Below are 22,401 nucleotides of genomic sequence, written 5' to 3'. Positions count from 1 at the left end.
CTAGGGTGTTCTGGGTGGTTGCTAGGGTATTATGGGAGTTGCTAGGGCGTAGCTAGGTGGTTGCTAGGGTGTTCTGGGTGGTTGCTATGGTGTTGCTAGACAGTTGCTAGGGTGTTCTGGGTGGTTGCTAGGGGGTTGCTTGAGTCCACCCCGCAAGATTACTGTTATAAACATGAGCCTCGTCTGAAACGCAAAGGGGGAGGAGTTGCTGTAATTTATAGTAATATTTTCAAAACCACTAAGAAATCTAGTTTTAAATATAATTCTTTTGAAGTGATAGTACATAATGTAAAAATATATAGTATAAACGATAAATCACGCTTGAGATTTATGCTGGCTACTGTATACAGGTCACCATAAAGATTTTATCAAAGAATTTGCGGACTTTCTATCAGAATTAATATTGACTGCAGATAAAGTACTAATTGTTGGTGATTTTAATATACACATCGATAATGAAAAAGATGCATTGGGATGGCATTTAAAGACATTGTAAACTCAGTTGGAGTTAGACAACACGTGTCAGGACCTACTCATTGTCATAATCATACTCTAGATCTAATATTATCACATGGAATAGATGTGGATGCCGTTGAAATTCTGCAGCAGAGCGATGACATCTCAGATCATTATCTAGTCTCGTGTAATTTGCATTTAGCCAAGGCTGCAAAGCCGACTCCGTGTTTCAAATATGTTAGACCTATCACTTCTGCCACTAAAGATTGCTTTATCAATAATCTTCCTGATCAGTTTCATCATCTCAGCATCCCAGATAGCTTAGAAGAACTCGATATTGCAACAGAAACTTTTAACTCTCTCTTTTCCAGCACTTTAGACACAGTTGCTCCATTGCGCTTAAAGAAGATTAAAGAAAATAGTCCAAAGCTGTGGTACAACGAGCACACTTGGGCCCTTAAGAGAGCAGCCACAAAAATGGAGCGCAACTGGAAGAAAACAAAACTAGAGGTATTTCGCATTGCGTGGAAAGAGAGCTCGATTGCTTACAGAGAGGCCTTAAAAGCTGCTAGATCTGATTATTTTTCAAACCTATTAGAAGAAAATAAACATAATCCTAGGTATTTATTTGAAACGGTGGCTAAACTAACGAAAAAGAAAGCTTCAAGCCCAAAAGTTTCCAAGCAACACAGCAGTAATGACTTTATGAACTTCTTCACTTATAAGATTGATAATATCAGGGAGAAAATTATAACTATGCAACCATCTACTACAGTATCGCATCAGGCAATGCATTGTAGTCTCCTTTAGGGAAAATTTGATTCGTTCGTTGTTATCCACCTTATTCTGCTAAGTCTAAACAATGCGCGCTGCCATGACGACGACTCCGGTTGCCTACTTCCGTTTGTAGCGCTTGACCTGTACTAGCAGCGAGAGAATGAGTTCAAGCTCCTCATGTGCTGTTGTTATTTGTTTTAACAAATCAAAGAAGATTTCAAACTTTTAAGAAACTGAGTGTTTCGAGCATAAGATAAGAAGGAGATAATGCCCATGTCCGGTTCCGTATCAGATATATTCAATAAAGTAAACGTTTAGAGTGGTTAGCGTTAAAACTGAACTTCTCTCGCTACTAGTACAGGTCAAGCACTACGAACCGGAAGTAGGGAACCGGAGTCGTCGTTATGGCAGCGCGCATTGATTAGAGCAGAATAAGGTGGATAGAAGAGGAAGAATTTACTAAACTCGTTAAATCATCTAAATCTACAACATGTTAGACCCTATACCGACTAAGCTACTGAAAGAGATGCTTCCAGAGGTCATAGATCCTCTTCTTAATATCATTAATTCATCTTTGTCTCTAGGATACGTACCAAAAACCTTTAAGCTGGCTATGATTAAACCGCTTGTTAAAAAACCGCAACTTGATCCTACAGAATTAGTCAATTACAGGCCGATCTCGAATCTACCTTTTCTGTCAAAGATATTAGACAAAGCAGTGTCTTCACTACTGTGTTCCTTTCTTGAAAGAAATGATATCTGCGAAGATTTCCAGTCAGGATTTAGACCGTACCATAGTACCGAGACTGCTCTCGTTAGAGTCACAAATGATTTGCTCTTATCATCCGATCGTGGTTGTGTCTCACTATTAGTGTTACTCGATCTTAGTGCTGCATTTGACACTATCGACCATTCTTTTAAATAGACTCGAAAACTATGTTGGCATTAGTGCAATTGCACTAGCATGGTTTAAATCATACTTATCTGACCATTATCAGTTTGTAGCAGTAAATGAAGAGATGTCTCATCGATCACAAGTTCAGTATGGCATACCACAAGGCTCAGTACTAGGACCGCTGCTGTTCACTCTGTACATGCTACCATTAGGAGATATCATTAGGAAGCATGGCATTAGCTTTCACTGTTATGCCGACGATACTCAGCTGTATATTTCTTCAAAACCTAACAAAACTTACCAATTCACAAAATTAACGGAATGCATTGCTGATATAAAAAATTGGATGACTCGTCATTTCCTACTACTTAATTCTGAAAAAACAGAGATTCTAATTATTGGACAAAAAACGTCCTCACGTAATAACCTAGAATACTGTCTAACACTTGATGGCTGCTCTGTCGAGTCTTCGTCGTTGGTTAGGAACCTGGGTGTGCTCTTTGATACCAATCTTTCATTTGAAAGTCACGTGTCTAGTATCTGTAAAACCGCATTTTTCCATCTTAAAAATATATCTAAATTACGCCATATGCTCTCATTGACAATGCGGAACAATTAGTTCATGCGTTCATGACCTCAAGGCTAGATTATTGTAATGCTCTACTGGGTGGTTGTCCTGCACGCTTAATAAACAAACTACAGCTAGTTCAAAACGCAGCAGCTCGAGTTCTTACCAGAACCAGGAAGTATGACCATATTAGCTCAGTTCTGTCAAAACTGCATTGGCTGCCTATTAAACATTGCATCAATTTTAAAATATTGCAGATTACTTACAAAGCACTAAATGGTTTAGCTCCGCAGTACTTGAGCGAGCTCTTAACGCATTATAGTCCTTCACGTCTATTGCGATCTCAAAATTCCGGCCAGTTGATAATACCTAGAATATCTGTCATGAGGTTGAAGGAGAGAACCCAAACGCAGATGATATGCAGACACTCAAGGTTTATTACGACACAAAACAGAAAACAAAACCCACGAGGGGGCAAAACAGGACTGAGGATAGAACACTTTGACTAAGACAAGATAATAAAGACTAGATTCTGACTTGACAGGAAACAAAATCACAATTCTCATTAAACAGGATTCAGACGAAGTACTCACAGGACTGTCACAAAGTATAACACGCAATGTTTGACAATGTACCGACACAGGACAGAAAACAAGAGGGGATTAAATAGGGAGCAAACTAATCAGGAACACAGGTGTAAGCGATGATATAATAACAAGATGAGATAACAAGGGGGCGGGGTAAGGTGACAAGACAACGCAAGCACACAGCCCAAACAAATGGCCATGTGCTTACATGCAAAAACATGAGTCTGTCATGATCCTGCCTTAAGACAAGAGAAGATCTGGGACACGAAGGCAGAATCATGACAGAACCCCCCCCTTAAGGAGCGGCTACCAGACGCTCCCTAAGGGGACATTAAACACGGGACAAGACCGACTGTGACAGACACAAACCAACAATACATGACAAAAACTAACAAAGGCAGACACGAATAAACTATAACAGGGTTGGGATGGAACAATAAAAACAACAAACAAGGAAGGGGAGGAGGAAACATTGAGTCCATGGGGGGAAATCCAGAGAGGATGGGTGAGATGGGAGTCCTGGGTTGATGGGACGAGGGCTTAGGACAAGGATTATGGGCAGGTTTAGATGAAGAAACACGAGGTACAATCTTGGTGAAAACAGTCCGGGGCTGGGCAACGACAGGGGTGATAGGGGAAACACACGGCAACTTGACAGGAGTCTTGATAGGGACAACAGGGGGCGACGACACGGGAGACAAAACAGGGGATGAAGCGGGTGATTGTGGAACAGGTTCTTGCTCGAGGACAGACGAACTGGACCTTTGGGCAGATGACTCTAGAATGCGCTTGACCCAGATCAGAATTCAGAACAGGACTCGGAACAGAAATTGATTCACTTGAAACTTCCCTACTTGATACATTAGGTTCACTTGAATCATTCGGAACAGGACTCGAAGCAGGACTCGGAACAGGACTCGATTCATTAGAATCATTCAGACTTGACACATTTGATTCTCTTGAATCCTTCAGGCTTAACACACTTGACTCGGGAGAAGCGCTGTCTGATGTCGAGGGTTCGTGACTTGAAAGTAAATTGGGTCTGGGTGGCATTTCAAGGATCTTGGCAAGAGCGGTAAGATAGTCAGATACGGCTCGAGCAGCTAAGATGACAGGCATCTCCTTTTGGGCATAAACTGCTTGCAGAACCTCTATAGCGGCTAGATCGGCCGCAACTCTCTCAGCAGATTCTGGGACAGCGCTTGCAGTAGCAGGTTCTGGGACAGCGCTTGCAGTAGCGGGCTCTGGGACAGCGCCTGGGACAGCGTTAGCAGTAGCAGGCTCTGGGACAGCGCCTGGGACAGTGCTTGCAGTAGCAGGCTCTGGGACAGCGCCTGGGACAGTGCTTGCAGTAGCGGGCTCTGGGACAGCGCCTGGAACAGCGCTTGCAGTAGCGGGCTCTGGGACAGCGCCTGGGACAGCGCTTGCAGTAGCGGGCTCTGGGACAGCGCCTGGGACAGCGCTTGCAGTAGCGGGCTCTGGGACGGCGCTTGCAGTAGCGGGCTCAGGGACAGCGCCTGGGACAGCGCTTGCAGTAGCGGGCTCTGGGACAGCGCCTGGGACAGCGCTAGCAGTAGCAGGCTCTGGGACAGCGCTAGCAGTAGCAGGCTCTGGGACAGCGCCTGGGACAGTGCTTGCAGTAGCGGGCTCTGGGACAGCGCTTGCAGTAGCGGGCTCTGGGACAGCGCCTGGGACAGCGCTTGCAGTAGCGGGCTCTGGGACAGCGCCTGGGACAGCGCTTGCAGTAGCGGGCTCTGGGACAGCCAGAGACGAAGGACGGGAGGCTCCCTTCCTCCTCTTCTTTCTCCTAGGTTGCTGTGCGGAAGTAACAGCTGGACTTGTGGCCGGTTGGAGAAGCTCCGCTGGGACCGTAACTGGTGCTGGAAGGGCGGCCTCAGGCAGGGTTGACTCTGTCGAGGATGATTCCGAAGGAGAATCCCATGAAATCCGTCTCCCTCGTTTGCCACGGAGATCAGCAGAAGCGGATGACGCCTCAGGAGTCAAAGTGGAGCAAGCCTGGTCCCCCTGCATAAGCACAGCTATGACGCGACCCTCCGGAATCACTGGAAGTGTGGTAGAAGGAGATCCCGTGGAAGAAGCCTGCAGCTCCTCCCGACTGTGAAACTCCACCAACTCCCGGTATGGGTGAAGAAACAGCTCCTCCTGTTCAGACAGAGGGGGAAACAAAATCCCGCCACTCTTCGTATAGGAGACAGACGGCGTCCACCAGGATTCCTGGAGCCTTAATTGACGTTTGGAAAGGGAGGACATACAATCTGCTGGGTTCTTCTTTGGTCGGTACATTCTGTCATGAGGTTGAAGGAGAGAACCCAAACGCAGATGATATGCAGACACTCAAGGTTTATTAAGACACAAAACAGAAAACAAAACCCACGAGGGGGCAAAACAGGACTGAGGATAGAACACTTTGACTAAGACAAAATAATAAAGACTAGATTCTGACCTGTCGATGACTTGACAGGAAACAAACTCACAATTCTCATTAAACAGGATTCAGACGAAGTACTCACAGGACTGTCACAAAGTATAACACGCAATGTTTGACAATGTACCGACACAGGACAGAAAACAAGAGGGGATTAAATAGGGAGCAAACTAATCAGGAACACAGGTGTAAGCGATGATATAATAATAACAAGATGAGATAACAAGGGGGCGGGGTAAGGTGACAAGACAACGCAAGCACACAGCCCAAACAAATGGCCATGTGCTTACACAAAAACATGAGTCTGTCATGATCCTGCCTTAAGACAAGAGAAGATCTGGGACACGAAGGCAGAATCATGACAATATCCAAAATCCAAATCGGTAGATCTTTCTCCTATTTAGCACCAAAACTTTGGAACAGTCTTCCTACCACTGTCCGGGAAGCAGACACACTCACGAAGCTAGATTAAAGACATATCTCTTTGACCTAGAATTCACATAATACATTATAGACTTCTATAATGCAATGTTAGGCTGCATTGATTAGGTCAGCTGGAACCGGGAACACTTCCCATAAATCCTGATGTACTCGTTACATCATAAGAGGAATGGCATCTACGCTAAGTTTAGTGTCTTTGTTTATCCCGAGGTTTTCCCGCAGCCAGCCGGATCCAGGCCGTATCCAGATCTGATGAAGGACCTTTGCCTGAACCCGGTCCAACGCAGTGCTGAAGTGCCAACTAGTCTCTCCCTATGGAGGATCCCTTTACCACTCTACAGATAAAGCGTTGTCGGGAAACTCAATTCGTGTACCTACCCCGAATTGATAAAATAAAATAAAATTCTGTATCAAAAATTATAAGGAAATGCCAGTACTTTGTTTAGGCTTGGTTTGTAGGGAATTCCAAACCTGCGCACATATATTCAAACGCACATAACTATAGAACCAATTCTTAATGCGCATGTGACCGCCATCTGCGTTTCTCACAGGTTCGCGTTTAAAGTCTGTGTAGAGAGAATGGTGTCGTCTTAGCGGCCCCAAATTTAATAACAAATGATCGTTGCGACGGAAGCAAATCAATCAAAACTAACTTTAGCTGAAAAATAACTTTATTAAAGAACCGCTATAAAGCCAAAACAATCTCTGTTACCTTAAATTATACGTTTATCTCTGTAAAGCTGCTTTGAAACAATCTACATTGTTAAAAGCGCTATATAAATGAAGATGACTTGACTTGACTTGCTAGGCTGTTGCTAAGGTGTTCTGGGTGGTTGCTAGGCAGTTCCTAGGGTATTCTGGATGGTTGCTAGGGCGTTGCTAGGCAGTTGCTAAGGTGTTCTGGGTGGTTGCTAGGGCGTTGCTAGGTGGTTGATTGGTGTTCTGGGTGGTTACTATGGTGTTGCTACGTGGTTGCTAAGGTATTCTGGGTGGTTTCTAGGCAGTTGCTAAGGTGTTCTGGGTGGTTGCTAGGGCGTTGCTAGGTGGTTGACTGGGTGTTCTGGGTGGTTGCTATGGCGTTTCTAGGCGGTTGCTAGGGTGTTCAGGCCGGTTGCTAAGGTATTCTGGGTGGTTGCTATGGTGTCACTAGGTGGTTGGTAGTTGTCACAGATGGTTACTATTGGAGTTCTTAGCATTTTCTTGGCATGATTTAGCACTTACCTAATTGCTATTAGCATGTAGCTATTCACAGCTAGCATGTGTAGCATGTTGGAAATCCTGTTTGCTAGCATGAGTCAAAAGAGCCAACCCCCATCTCTATACGATGTTCTGATGCAGAGATATAGGTCTTGCAAAATGGTTGCTAGGGTACTCTGCGGTACTTCCGTTACATATATGTATTGATACCTAAATGTATTAACTGAAAACAATACACAATTCCCTATTAGAATTTATAAGGTTTTACAGCAGAGAATGAAATATTTGAGTTTATCAGATCTATGTGGATTTCAAGGTTATGGATCAAGCACATCTTCATTCCCAGGACTAAAGGTGAGAAATGTATTAAAAATAAATGCGGACGTGGAATTTTGGTTGTTAGGACGTACCTGCCACGCTCCAGCAACGCACAGTTATAACATCGCCACAACAAATACCGGAATCACAAAGTTATGTTGCTGGAACATTATTTGGCACGTCGCACAGACTAATATGGTCCTTTGATGTACATCCTCGCAACATGCCAGTTTGGTCACTGAGATGTACCCGTTACGTTCTTGTGACATACCACTATAACGTCGTCACGACGATTATGGGAATCACAAAGTTACATCGCTGGAACGTTATGTGGTACGTCGCTACTACGAATATGGTCCGGTCCGGTTAGGTCTTCACAACGTAACTGTGTTAGCTGGGTTGTTAGTTGCCAACAGCATAGCAGCTCAAGACAAACAATGACACTTAAACCCAGTGTTACTCACGTGTGGAGCAAATCAAATCTGTTTTCAGGCCTTCCCGCTTAGCTCTCAACTTTTATATTAACGCGAGTCATAAAGCTCTTGCCCAGACACAACCCTTTATTTTCCAGTGATTTCTTCTGAGCTTTTCACTTTTGAATTGTGTGTTTCATGTCTATTTCTGCAGCCTTTCTTCAAATCTCCCTCTTGCTCATTCTCTCTCCTCCACCGTCATACGCCCCCTAATGCTGACTGGCTACACTACACATGTTTTTTGTTGTTGTTTGTTTGTGTGTCGGTCTAACTTCCAAACAGCCTTTTTCAAATATAGCTTACCCCACCTTTAAGACAGTGACTTGCTGCAACCTACTGGTGGTTTAATTTCATAATCTAAAGTTTAATTGATTTTATTACACCGTTTAATATTTCTGCATTCATCTATATCTCAGCATCGAAAACTTGTGGCTTTGCTTCCACCCCAAAATTGTAGACCAGGGGCCCTTGCCATGATGGTAGTTGGACAAATTCAGGGTTACAGGATTAGTTTCAAGTTGACAAACCCAAAACAATCTAACCAGGCTTTGTTGGTACCATGATGCTGATCATCAACTTTTTCTGTCAACTCAGGCTTTGATCCTGAGTTTAGGAGTAAGGTGTGACATCAGTAGCGAACAGCCAGGGTTAGGGTTAGGGTTAGGGTTAGGGTTAACCCTAACCTTAAGGTATAGAGAGAATTGAACATTTAAGCTCACATGTAGTCATTTTATAGCTTTATCTATATTGATTCTAAAGTGTATTTATAGTATTTTATATATTTATTTATTTAAACTGTGCGTAATAATAATTGATAAGCTAAAATTGTACATGTGTGATGAATTAAGTGTGTATTAATGACATAAATAGGCTAATATCTAAATCATACAAGAGTTTTATTCTAAATAAGCATTAGTAAAAGCCAGACAATTTTGTCTTTAAAATCATTTGCTATATAGTGACCTTTAATTTGGAGTAGAAACAGGTGGAGTGACTTTATTGCATCAGACATGTGTCACTTTGCTCACAGCTGATTGGTCTAAGTTTGGTTTGCAATCTCTTACCTGGGGCACGTTCAAGTTCAAAACGGTGCGCAACGTTTTGCTACGGTTTCCGGCCCGGGTTGAACGTCATGTGTCCTGGGGGGTTTGAGAAACGTTTTCACTTGTTTGGTGGCTGTGTCAGAACTGCAGTCCAATCAGCAGCAACATGTATATAAAGCACGTGGTATTAAAGTGAGCTCGCACAATGGGTTCAAGAAAAGTAATTTACAAATGCGTTCGATGCAGCTCGGTATACGCAACAACTGAGGATATTAGAAGACATGTTTGTCGTAAGTTTTACTGTAAAAATATAGGATATCAACATAATGATGTAGTTGTTTATATTTTTAGCTTCATTGCAAGTGTATGACATTTGGTATAGAAATAAACAATGGTAATTAAGTGCTTTTCCTAAAAATGAGAGAGGAAATACAGGGTATTAAAACAGTATAAAGTCAGTATGTGAGGCTAAATAGATGTGTTTTAGTCTGAATTAGGTAAGATGTGTGCTTCCATTTCAGTTTCAGCAATCCCTTCACTCCATTGGGATGTTCTCTTTTGTTCTGGGCGGCAAGTGCAGTAACTGTAACATCGGGCATATTTTGTAGTATTAAACACATATTTATACCGACTTCATCAGGCTCAGAAAATTCTTCACAAAGAACACAAGGAATGGCCTTCTCAGCTGCCATAGTTGCAACTCTTGCGTCATCAGAACAGTGTGTTCAACGCATCACCGTTTCTGTTTAAAAAACGTTGTGCAACGTTTTGTCGTGGAGCGTAGTTACTATGGCAGTGAACACTGCTAAAAGCCAAACCACTTTCATGGTGCCTAAAACCCAGAGTTGGCGCAAACTAAAATGAAACATACATAGCCACCTAAACCGGCTTCATGGTGTAAGCCCCAGACCTTGTGCTTTGCCCCTCACTTCATGCCCTTTATGGGAAGGTTCATTTCTGTCACTGCTCTGTGTGATGAATCATTGAAACATATAAAATTCACTATAAAATAATGATTTTTTTATGCATAACACTTTTTGCACCTCACCTCTAATTTTAATTATTATTATTGTAAATGTATAATGTAAAATAATAATAATAATAAGTAGGTTATGGAAATATAAACTATATTTGTTATTTGGGAGTGTGACTTGACTTGATCCTTAGCAGGACTCAATCGTATATTTTGAAATTTATATAATAAAATAGCCTATATTATAAAATTCAGATTTTGCGTTCAATAACATTTTTACTCGTTATGATATAACTATTACATGCAGAAGTTTCTCTTAAAAAATGTATAAAAATGTAGTAAATGCACGGCGGTCAGTGTTTTATAAATGTTACTGTAACACTCACCACTAGATGTCAGTAAATTCATAGATTTAAGAATATTTTCCCCATGACGTTTGATTCTTGTCATTTGGGTAAAATACATTACATTACAATTATACGAAACATGCATGAGGTCAAATCAGACGGTTTCATATTACAAACTGCATATTTAATTCTGATTATCGTATATAATATTAGCCTACCAAATAGAATAAATCAATATAAAAAGTAAAAATCCAACACGTGGATTTAATGACTTAATAAGACTGTTATGGGAAATCTAAAATCGTAGCCTATTTACTGATTTATTGCACCCAGATTCCCTAATTTATACAACCAAAACGATATCAATAATGTATAAGAATAAAGTCCTCACGCTAGTTGATGAGGAAGGCGTGCCGCGCGGATGACGTCATCAAACATTTATCGTGCCACATTCCCCAAACGGCGCGAGTGCAAAACCGTTTTCGGTTTATTTTCTCTTCAGGTCTCTGTTGTCGCATTGGACCCTACAGCTGCTTTAGGTTCTAGGCTTCCAGAAAGTTTGTTACCGTGAGTTTATTTTTTCTTCTTTTCCTAAACTTTTCTTCAAGTTTGCCGACGTTTGTCGTCATTTCTTTGAGCTCTGTGTGTTTGTTGTTCAACTCATCACTCTGTCCGTCGACTATGATGAACAACATAAAAGCAGCTCAAGAGTTTCTTGACATTAATAACCGATAACGTCGTGTGTATTTTGTAACACAATTCGTGCGCTGATACAACGTGTGCTTTTAGCCAGTTAGCTTGATAGTAGGAAGTCTCCTCAAAACTAATTTTGTTAAATGAAGGTTCCTTGACACTAAACAAAAGGGAAAGACTCGTTACACGAAGTTAAACTAACGTTACTCTTCCAGCTCGTGATAAAATATTTTGTCTGGCCTCTAAAGAAATGTTTGTCGTAATGTATCACCGTTAGACATTAACATAAACAGATGGTCCCTCAGTGTTTGATGACGCATGTTATCTTTACAGTACACGAGCTCTGGTGTTTCCTTATTTCAATATGCTTGTTGCAAATAGCTGATGAAGCGTTATGAGTTAAGGTTCTCATGATTGCGTGTTGGATTTCTTTATCATTGAGGACTTCCAGATCTCAAGTGGATGTCATGCTGTACACTGCCATCCTCCAGAACGAGTGAGGATTGACATTGTAGAGTCAATGTTTAGGATGCTGACTTAAAGCAATTTTGATTATGAAAACTATCTATATATCACTATTTCAGTCGTATCGGACTCTTGGTGACACTATGGCCATCTCTTGTCATACGCGAGAGACTGTCCATGAATTTTCTTAGCAATGATTTTTTTTCCGGGTAGGTTGCCAGGTCTTCCCCCAATCCTCCCCATTACATTACAATTCACCTATACTACATGTTTTTCGATAGTGGTGGAAACCCATGCAGACACTGGGAGAGCATGCAAACCCCACACAGAAAGGCCTCCTGGCTCAGCAGGGACTCGAACCGGGGACCTTCTTGCTGTGAGGCACTTAATGTGCTCATATTTAAAGGGTTAGTTAACCCAAAAATGAAAATTCTGTCAGTAATTACTCACTCTCATTTTGTTCCAACCCCGTAAGACTTTCGTTCATCTTCGGAACACAAATTAAGATATTTTTGATTAAATCTAAGAGCTGGCTCACTCCTTCATAGGCTGCTAGGTAATTAATATCTGCCAGCCCAGAAAAGTTAGTAAAGAGACATTGTTAAAATAGTCCAAGTCAAGTCAAGTCATCTTCATTTATATAGCTCTTTTAACAATGTAGATTGTCTCAAAGCAGCTTTACAGAGATAAGCGTATAATTTAAGGTAACAGAGATTGTTTCGGCTTTACAGCAGAGTTAAAGGTATAGCGGAGGATTTTCTTTTTCCGGGTGGGTAGTGTAAACTATTGGTCCACCTAAGTGTCAATCATTCTGGTGATATGTAACGTAAGGCCGTCGTACGTGCTCGTCCCTTAGTTTTCGCTTTCTGCGCATGCGCACTTTCAGGTGTTTATGTGTGGTGGTGAGCTAGAGTTACGGTTTAAGCCATTCATTGAAGCTCGCCGTTTCACCGGGTCCTTTGAAAATGTCTGTGGGTCGCAAGAGAAAAAGTTTGTACGAACTGTATGAGAAGAAGAGAAAGGCCTCCGAAGAGAGAAACAAGATCAGAGTGTTTTTGGGAGATTGTTTCACACGATGGCGTGCGCTGAAAACACAGGTTGGGCTTCCCACTGATGCCTCAGTCGCGAAGTTTCTACTCGACAGGTAAAGTTTGGCATGCTATTTGGTGAAAAAGTGCAAATCTTCTTTTGGAAAGTAATCTTGTATGAGTGATGCCGACAGCAACTTGTAAACAGAGCGTGCACGAGGAGAACCTCGCACACGTTTAATAGGCGTTCCCTCTCGGGAGCATGTAGTGTGTTGCGCATGTGCATTTTTTCAAAAAGTGGAGAGGGCGGTTCTTATCTAAAATTCGGAAAGATCCTCCGCTATACCTTTAAGTTATTTCCATCTAAAGTTAGTTTTAATTGATTTGGTTCCGTCGCAATGATCATTTGTTATTAAATTAGGGGCCGCTAAGACGACACCACTCTCTCTACACAGACTTTAAACGCGAACCTGTGAGAAACGCTGATGGCGTTCACATGCGCATTTAGAATGGGTTCTATAGTTATGTGCGTTTGAATATATGCGGGTTTGGAATTCCCTACAAGCCAAGGCTAAACAAAATACTTGTCTTTCCTTATAAATTTTGATAAGGAATTTTATTTTATTTGTTGCTTTGGGGTAGGACCGCGAGACGAATTTTCCCGACAACGCCTTATCTGTAGAGTGGTAGTGGGATCCTCCATAGGGAGAGACTAGTTGGCACTTCAGCACTGCGTTGTCGTCGGGTCCAGGTGAAGGTCCTTCGTCAGATCTGGATACGGCCTGGATCCGGCAGGCTGCAGGAAAAACCTTGGGATAAACACAGACACTAAAATTAGCGTAGATGCCATTCTTCTCATGATGTAACGAGTACATCAGGATTTATGGGAAGTGTTCCCGGTTCCGGCTGACCTAATCTATGCAGCATAACATTAAATTATAGAAGTCTATAATGTATTATGTGAAAGCTAGGTCAAAGAGATGTGTCTTTAATCTGGCTTTGAACTGACAGAGTGTGTCTGCTTCCCGGACAATGGTAGGAAGACTGTTCCAGAGTTTTGGTGCTAAATAGGAAAAGGATCTACCGCCAGCAGTCGATTTTGATATTCTAGGTATAATCAACTGGCCGGAATTTTGAGATCGTAATAGACGTGACGGACTATAATGCGTTAAGAGCTCGCTCAAGTACTGCGGAGCTAAACCATTTAGTGCTTTGTAAGTAATCAGCAATATTTTAAAATTTATGCGATGTTTAATAGGGAGCCAATGCAGTTTTGACAGAACTGGGCTAATATGGTCATATTAACTTCAGTGGCTCAACCTTAAGTTTATCAAGCGACGAGAATACTTTTTGTGCGCAAAAACAAACAAAAAAGTGTAACAGCGCAGCGCTTCTGGGTTGTACGTCAGAACGTAGGCTCACTTTTGGCCGACGCTGGTCATGCGTGTGATGCTGGCCAATAGTGAGCCTACGTTCTGACTAGGGCTGAAACGATTAGTCGACATTGTCGACAACGTCGACAATAAAAAATTGTCGACAAATATCTTTGTTGTCGAGTAGTCGTTTGATCCCACGTGACCTAATGTAAGGGCCTGCAATATCGCGATTTGACCGCTACGGCGCTTTAGCGCTAGAGTGTAATGCAGCCGTTACAAATGCTATTGCGGTAGAAGAAAACACAGCGCGAATTATGACGGAGTGCAAACGAATCCGAACTAGCAAGGTGTGTAAAGTTTCACAAAACTGCAAACCAAGAATGCTATCGTATGCAATACATGCAAGGCGGAACTTGCTTTTCACGGGAGCACAACATGCATGTTAAAACACTTAAAGAGGAAAAACCCGGCACGAGACGAGCCGGGTGAGAGGTGAATGTTCTCCAGCTGAAGCTAAATAACTAGCAGTAAATCTCTTTTTAGAGAATGCAATACTACTAATAATAGCAATAATATTAACAATAATAATATAATTACAGTAATGTGATGATTTATTTTTGCATAGAATAAAGCTTGATCGAGCTTAGGAGTCAGGGCTGTTTTTATTATTGTAGCTCTATTAGGTAACGTTATTACAGTATTATCCCTTGCCTTTATTTTGTTACATATTCATGAAGACTTACAAAAGGAGATGTTATGAAGAATATCATGTCAGTTAATTTTTTATACTGTAAATTAAAAGGTGAATGAGAATGTCAGCTCAGCTCAATTGTCATATCAATTTTAAAAAAAAAATATTCTTATAATAATTGTTTGCAGTTTAAGTGTCTGTAATGCAGCTGATATTTTTTTTGTTTATTTTTTTCTATTTAAAGAGAACAGAATATTTAACCAATGTTGCTTAGAGAGCATTTGTGTGTGATTTGAGTTGGACAGAAATCTAAAAACTTAAAGAGAATGACCTGTTTAGTTGCTCAAAGTTCATTAAAACAACAATTTCAAAAGCTGAAGTGATTTTTTTTATATATATTATAGTTAGAATATGTATAACTCAGTGTTTTAACTAATTGAAAAGGCTGAATAATCGTTCCAAACGTACTGATTAGTCGGCGAAATAATCGATGAATAGTCGATTAATCGTTCTAATAATCGTTAGATTAGTCGATTATCAAAATAATCGTTTGTTGCAGCCCTAGTTCTGACGTACAACCCAGAAGCGCTGCGCTGTTACACTACGTGAACTCACTCTCGGAGACCCACACAGAAGAAAGTGAATAGTTGAATAAAGTCATTATTTTTGTTTGTTTTTGCGGACAAAAAGAAATCTTATCACTTGATAAACTTAAGGTTGAGCCTCTGTAGTCACTTGGACTATTTTAACAATGTCTTTACTAACTTTTCAGCCTAGCAGCCTATATGAAGGAGTGAGCCAGCTCTTAGATTTAATCAAAAATATCTTAATTTGTGTTCCGAAGATGAACGAAAGTCTTACGGGGTTGGAACAAAATGAGGGTGAGTAATTTTTTCTGACAGAATTTTCATTTTTGGGTGAACAAACCTTTTTATGCGAAATATTTGTTAGATTCATTGTTATACTGAAGAAATCCTCTTGAAATAGCTGTGTATCTTGTTTTGGAATGGCTGCTTGTTTTTGAACTTGCACGTGCTTCTTTTCTAGCCATGTTTGAAGAGTCCATCCATCCATGCCCATTACTTTTCCCAAAAAAGATGAAGTCCTTTGGTCTGTGTACTTTCATGACTGCGGTTGAGGAGCCCAGATCTTCCTCCTCCCGCATTCTCCCTCTAATGCAGACCAGATGGAAATTAGAGCCACTGATGCAAGCCAAGTGATAACACTCACAACTGTGTGTTCCCATGCCAAATCCAACCCCCCCAAACAAACACGCGCACGTCTGTGCTATCTGTTGGCCAATTTCACTTAAGCATATAATTTGCCAAAGGCGGCTGATCATTCTGCTGTCACTTTGCATGAAGAAGAGGCACTTAGAACATGCATAACATGTTGTGGAGGAGTCAACCTCGCAGGCATGCACCTCAGCTGCACTATGGGTAGCCACCCGACACAAGCAGGTTGGCATGCGTGACAGTGCAGATTGTGGTCTAGGACATGTAAATATGTGGTCTTATGAATTGACAGGGCTTGATGCTTAGTTTTTTCCCAAGGTGCACATGCACAGGAGAGCATGACATTTATTTACAGTGGGAGCCAAAATGACTTCCACTGTGGCGGAAGATGGTTTAAATATTTTGTCTTGTTATCCACCCCCCCCCCCCCCCAAATCACTTCACCAGTTCCCCCGCCCTGCAGCTAATTTCATTGGTTAAGGTTGTAGTGATGTGTAGGTTTAGGCATAGATATCATATATAAACGCTAGATGTCTCGTGCGCGCTGCTGGCCAATGGAGGTCGACGTCCGCACGTGGCGGCCATCTTGCCACAGGGTGCTCGCTCACTCGTTTAATGGTGCATGTACTTTTAAATAACCATAACTTGCTCAATTTTCTACCGATTTTCAAACGGTTTGGTTTGTTATAATTATAAACGTCAGAGATGTAGTTATGACACTGCATACATACACTGCATACATTTGAATAATTATAACATACATGTTTAAGCATTCGGAATTATAGCCACGTTAATAACGTTTGTAAGAAACCAAACCGTTTGTAAATCCGTCAGGTTTGTGAAGATAATTTTTGAAGCCCAAAAAGTTTGGCCATCTTGGCCGCGTGTCTGGCAAAGAGGTGGGGTTAGCTGAGGTGACGTCACGGCTAACAGACAGCAGACAATCCACCTGTCACTCAAGTGGCCACGCCCTTAATTATGCAGAACTTTAAGGCTTAATAATATAATTTTTTTTGTCAATATTGCACACACCTAATGCAGTATTTCTTCAGGTCTTAAAAAGCCTTAAATTTGACTTTAGAAAGTGTGCAGCGACCCTGTAAGACATTAGGCTGCACAATTCCTGGTTTTCCATTCCCAAATTTAAATAATCATAAAATGACAACTAAGATGCGTTTTAAAACATTTAACTTTAAGACCTTAAATTTCATAAAGCAAATTTTTTTAAGGGCCTGTGGGGACTTTTGCACATATGCTGCTAAACACATTTTACAGTTCACGGACATCTATTTTAGTCTCAAATTCGAGTGAAGCGATTGCACTGTCGAGCGCTGCCTATTTTAATATCAAATCAGCCCTAATATATTGTATTTCATGGCTTGTGTGTCTGACATGTTTATTAAACCAGGTTCAGTAAACATCAAAGGGCTGATGAAGAATTGATGGCAGATAAATAGATGTACAGTCAGAGCTGTAGGTTCTGTTGTTTTATTTTTTGTAGCTGTTGAACAACATCAGAACAATGAGGGGATGAGTCAAGGTTTCTGTTGCTTAGAAACAAGAGCACCCACCCAGAAGACAATAACCTCTTATTTTTCAACCCATTCTTCCAATAATAGCTTTTTTGCCCTCATTTTTGTAATTCAACCCCTGATTGAGATATCTTGTTTAATACAAATGACTTCTCTAATGAGGTTTTTTGTTGTCTTTCAGGTGAAGAGTTCCCTGGTCGGCAGCTGAAGAAAGCAGCCTGGTCAGTTGGTCAAGCCTGTGGATTTCTTCTGGCACTTGGTGAGAATCTGTGTTTCTTTAAGAGTAACTTTCACAATTAATCTATCTGTAAATCTGTTACAGAACATTTGGCGGGTTTTGTTTTAACCAGAAAAGGAAGGAAGTGACCTTGAGGTTTATATTGTTGAATTACTTAATCAGTTGCATTTGTTTTTAGGTAGTAATGACTAATGACTCTTTCAAGAACATAACTTAGAACTTTCTTCGAGCTGCTGTTGCCTAGTTACAGAACGGAAATAAAAGCCCACCTGTGTCACTCAAATCAGTACATTTCTAGCACGGTGACTGTCTATTGAGAGCACTGAAATGACAGTTTTACGTCATGATGTGTAGCAGTATTCATTTAATATAATGAGAGTTTTTCTTGTCAACGCCAAGAACTCAGTACCATCCAAACAAATTTAGGCTGACAGACATTCGTTGTCATGGTGAGGGATATAACTGACCATTCCTGACTGAGTCTTATTGTGTGTTCTCAAAACCGGTGAAGATCAGCTGACTTTCACTGGAATTTTCTTCTGAAAACCACTGTAGTGTCGCTGCCCAAATCATGGTGCTATGCCTGAATGATTACACCTACTGGCTCTCATATCCGTGATCATGAATTGCCTGCAGAGCTTGAAGTCTCACGTCTGCTGTATTTTCACTGGCTGCAAGGCTTTACTCTGGTTTACGTTCTTCTTTTTCCCAAAACCCTGCATTAGAGTCTCAGAATATGTTGTTTGGAGGACCTTTTCCATACTATTAACATAAAAGCCATCCTGTTGGTTAAAGCTACATGATTCTGGATGAATTGACCCTTAACAAGGAGTTTGATTGACAGGCGATCTGGCCAATCATTACCAATTTTATCCGACAAAGCAGTCACGAGAGTTTATAGATTAACGTTGGAGGATTTGAACTTGAAAAACGGAGTATACTGATGTCTTTTCGTGGTTATAACAACATTCCTTATGTTCATTCATGTTTATTTGATGCTATAAATTAGCTCGATTGAAGAGATGATCAGTTCACGAGCAGCTTTAACTGAGGCTCTACAGCGATCTGGCAGACACATTAAGAGCCACAAAATGGTATTTATTGTTTAAATTTCTTAAAAAAATTACTAAAGTTGAGACTTTCACATCAAAAGTAACCTCGTCTATCCTGTCTGTCAGCGCGTTGTCAGTGTCCACTCTGCTCCGCAATGTATTTTTCACTGCGTGAGAGCGGCGTGACTTGTTGGACAGAGCAACAGTAACTAAAGTTTACTGTTAAGTCTTTGCGAACGGTCAATTGAGAATCACAAATTTTTTTTCAAATGGAGATCATAATTCTGCCATGAACAGACAACCAAATAAAATAACGCAATTTACTAGAGGTTCTGACAAAATATTAATTGCTGCAGTCTATTTAAAAGGATTTAATTAGAATTTTTTAAAAATTGGTTTGAATGAATGTTTCTCTGACTCACTCATACAGACTTCACGCGTTTCATTAGGCTACTTTATGAATCACCATTTTTTTTTTAATGAACCTCATGAATGAATGATTTAATGACAAATAGGCTACAATTTTTTAACAGTCACTTGCTGCCAGCTACTGGTGTAACAATGTACTCAATACAATCATTGTTTGAAGCTCCAAGTTGCTTTCAAAAGGGAGTGTGCTCTATTTTGATTGGTACCGTAGGCATCAGTGTTTTATCCGAACTGTAAACTTTTATCCCAGTACTTCTGTGATAACTTGAATTATTGTAAGAAATAACAAGTGTGGTTGAAAAGACTGTTTGTGAAGCTGTTTCATACCTATACACATAGGTGGAGGGTGAACTAACTCAAGGGTAAGGCTAAGGAGATGCATTTCCTCTTTAAAAACACATTTAAATAGAAAGTCACAAAATAGTTTCAAGTTACATGTCGCCTAGCAACAACCTACATATCCCCGGATAAATGCTCCCGATAAATGATTTAATGAAGCGGCTATGTTCACAAACCACTATAATTTGAACAGAAAAGCAAGCATATTGTATGCGTGATTTGGCAGGGCAGCCAATTTGAATAATAAATAACCATTGCCTTAACTAATGCAACAAAACACGTTTTATGCAAATTCTAAATGGATTATATATTGCCTAGAAAGTCCGCAAAGAGCGCTGTCTTTAAAATGCCTAACAAGCTGTCACTCATCTCAGTTCATCACAATCTCACAAAGTTTCGCTATAATCAATGAAGCTCACTGAGTCTCTTATTTATCCTGTTGGTAAAACTGCGTGAACTTTCTTCTTTTCCCTAAAAGTGTTATGTAAAAAGGCTCTCAAAAACAGTTTGGCAGGGTAAAAAGATGTAAATAGCAACATGACAAGTGTAAAATTATACCAGGGTTAACCATATCTGTGAGTTATCTTTGAAAAAATAAAGCTCAAAAATTGCTTTAAACTACTGTGTATTCAGTAGGTAAAGTAACTTCATGGGTAAATTAATTCTCAAATGAGATGTTATGGAAATGCATGCTGAATTAGAGAAACATGGTGGAAGGCATAAGTCTGAAAATCCACACAAAATCCATGTGTGTAAAACTCCCATCATTATAATAAGATACTGTATATTGTAACATTTATGTTTGTTTTTGCAATGTTGAATATCATCAACAAATGCAGTGGAAAATAATATATCTTCACAAAATAGGCTAGTGTTTCGTAATTCAGAAATCATTCTTGACTTGATAAATGTCTTTTTTGTGTTGCTGACATGTTGCTTGTGGAAAAACCGCAGTGAAAACTGTTGTCTATTAGAGGTATTTAGTTTAAGTTAAATTTTGTAATCTAAGATGAGAAACAGCTTGCAGCGTTCTATAAATAATCTTAAACCCAATCTTTTTTCACTTCATTTCAGAGCAGAGGCATTCAAAACCTGGCTTAACTCCATAGCTGATCTCATTTAACCCAGTGGTCGTGTTATCGCGTTGCTGATATAGCCCACACAACACTATCTGCCTAGTGGGTTGGTTCAAAAGGTGGTTTCAATGAGGCAGTGAAACATTGTTTTTCTGTCCATGTTTAAAAGACTTGGCTCAGTGGAAAAGCCTTGGGTTATTTCAAACTGAAAAAGCAACACCTTTTATTGCAGCGGGTACTTTATTGTCATGAGTTCTTCATTGTTGGCCGAATCCCAGAATTGCACTGATGCCCAGACTAGTGCTAGATACACTCTCTTTGCTTTATATGGTTGGAAGAACTTCATGAAGAACTTGTATGAAGTACTCTATGATTAATATGTAATAATTAATACATTTCTAGTTAATATTTAATATGACATTCAGAAATAATTTAAGTTTATTATAAGTCTTGACATTAGCATAACAAAGAATTGCATTAATATTGAGACTTTTATATAAATATGGGCTAAATTCAACCATTCAAAGTACCATCATAAAGAATGAATCAAACAGAAATAAAGAGTCTATTTTTGTTCACCTCAAATTTGTAGAAACATTGACGAGCACCTGTTCTTTTGTATGTGGGTCAGGTTTAATAGGCATGACAATAACCTGTGGTAACCTGATGTTTTGTTTGTGGAAAAATTTGCAGATTAATTTTTGCATGTTGTTTTACTTCGTCTATGTCTGTGACCACAAATGTTTACTGGGCTTAAATGAGACTCTGTGTCATGAACTCAGGTGATGGTAACCTGCATTTGTGTGACTGATTCTTACTCGATGTTGAGCTGTCAAACCAAAAGTTATCATTTTGCTAACAGCTGCTGACTTAAAAACCTCATACCTTTAATACTTATAAATCATTGGTGGCTACTAGAAAGAGAATGGTGAAGTCAGGAAAATGTGTGCTTTACAGCTACAGTGCGTTTTAAAGGACAAGTTCGGTATTTTACACCTAAAGCCCTGTTTACAGATCGTTTCTGATGAAATAGAACGGTTAAGATTAACATTTGGACACATGCTGCTGTCCCGAGAATTTTAGGTTTATTTCGCTCCCCCCCCCCCCCACCTACACAATGGGTGTATAGGTGCACTGGAACAATCCTTCACAAAACGCATTAAATCGTTTACAAAGACGTGAAACTCACCGAGTGGTCAGGGGTGTTCACTGATATGCTCACACAAAAATCGCTGCAAAAAATGCTTTCCAACAGGTTTTATCATAGTTTTTGTCAAACTCCATTGACTTGTATTGGACGAGCTGTGTGAGGTACGGTATTACTCCGCCGCTGCTTCTTCTGCTTCTTCTGTGTATTCAATGAAATGCCAGTGGTTTGCTTGCAATTGGCAAAGGTGCATTATCGCCACCAACTGGGCTGGAGTGTCTATTATTCAAGCTCTCATCGGAAGAATCTACGGGTGTGAGACGTTTGGAAAAATAGGTCCACAGTTTTACAACGAATGGTAAAACACCTGTTGGAAAGCATCTTTTGCAGCGATTTTTGTGTGAGCATATCAGTGAACACCCCTGACCACTCGGTGAGTTTCAGGTCTTTGTAAACGAAAGTTTAATGCGTTTTATGAAGGATTGTTCCAGTGCACCTATACACCCATTCTAGAGGTTTTGGGGAAAGCGAAAGAAACCTAAAATTCTCGGGACAGCAGCATGTGTCCAAATTTTTATC

General features: G+C 40.5%; 1 protein-coding gene across 1 annotated transcript in view; it reads left to right on the top strand.

Moving 5' to 3' along the window:
• The first annotated feature begins 10,922 nt into the window (after positions 1-10,922).
• ncalda (neurocalcin delta a) overlaps positions 10,923-22,401 on the top strand; it is a 56,213-nt gene continuing 44,734 nt past the window's right edge. The window contains exons 1-2 of the mRNA XM_081388289.1: positions 10,923-11,088; positions 17,723-17,800. The gene's annotated coding sequence lies outside the window, so the exon portion shown is untranslated. The remainder of the gene's footprint in view (positions 11,089-17,722; positions 17,801-22,401) is intronic.

The sequence above is a fragment of the Scardinius erythrophthalmus genome (genome assembly GCF_964197995.2).
Source record: "Scardinius erythrophthalmus genome assembly, chromosome: 16".
NCBI lineage: Eukaryota > Metazoa > Chordata > Actinopteri > Cypriniformes > Leuciscidae > Scardinius > Scardinius erythrophthalmus.
This window is presented reverse-complemented; position numbering and strand designations above follow the sequence as displayed.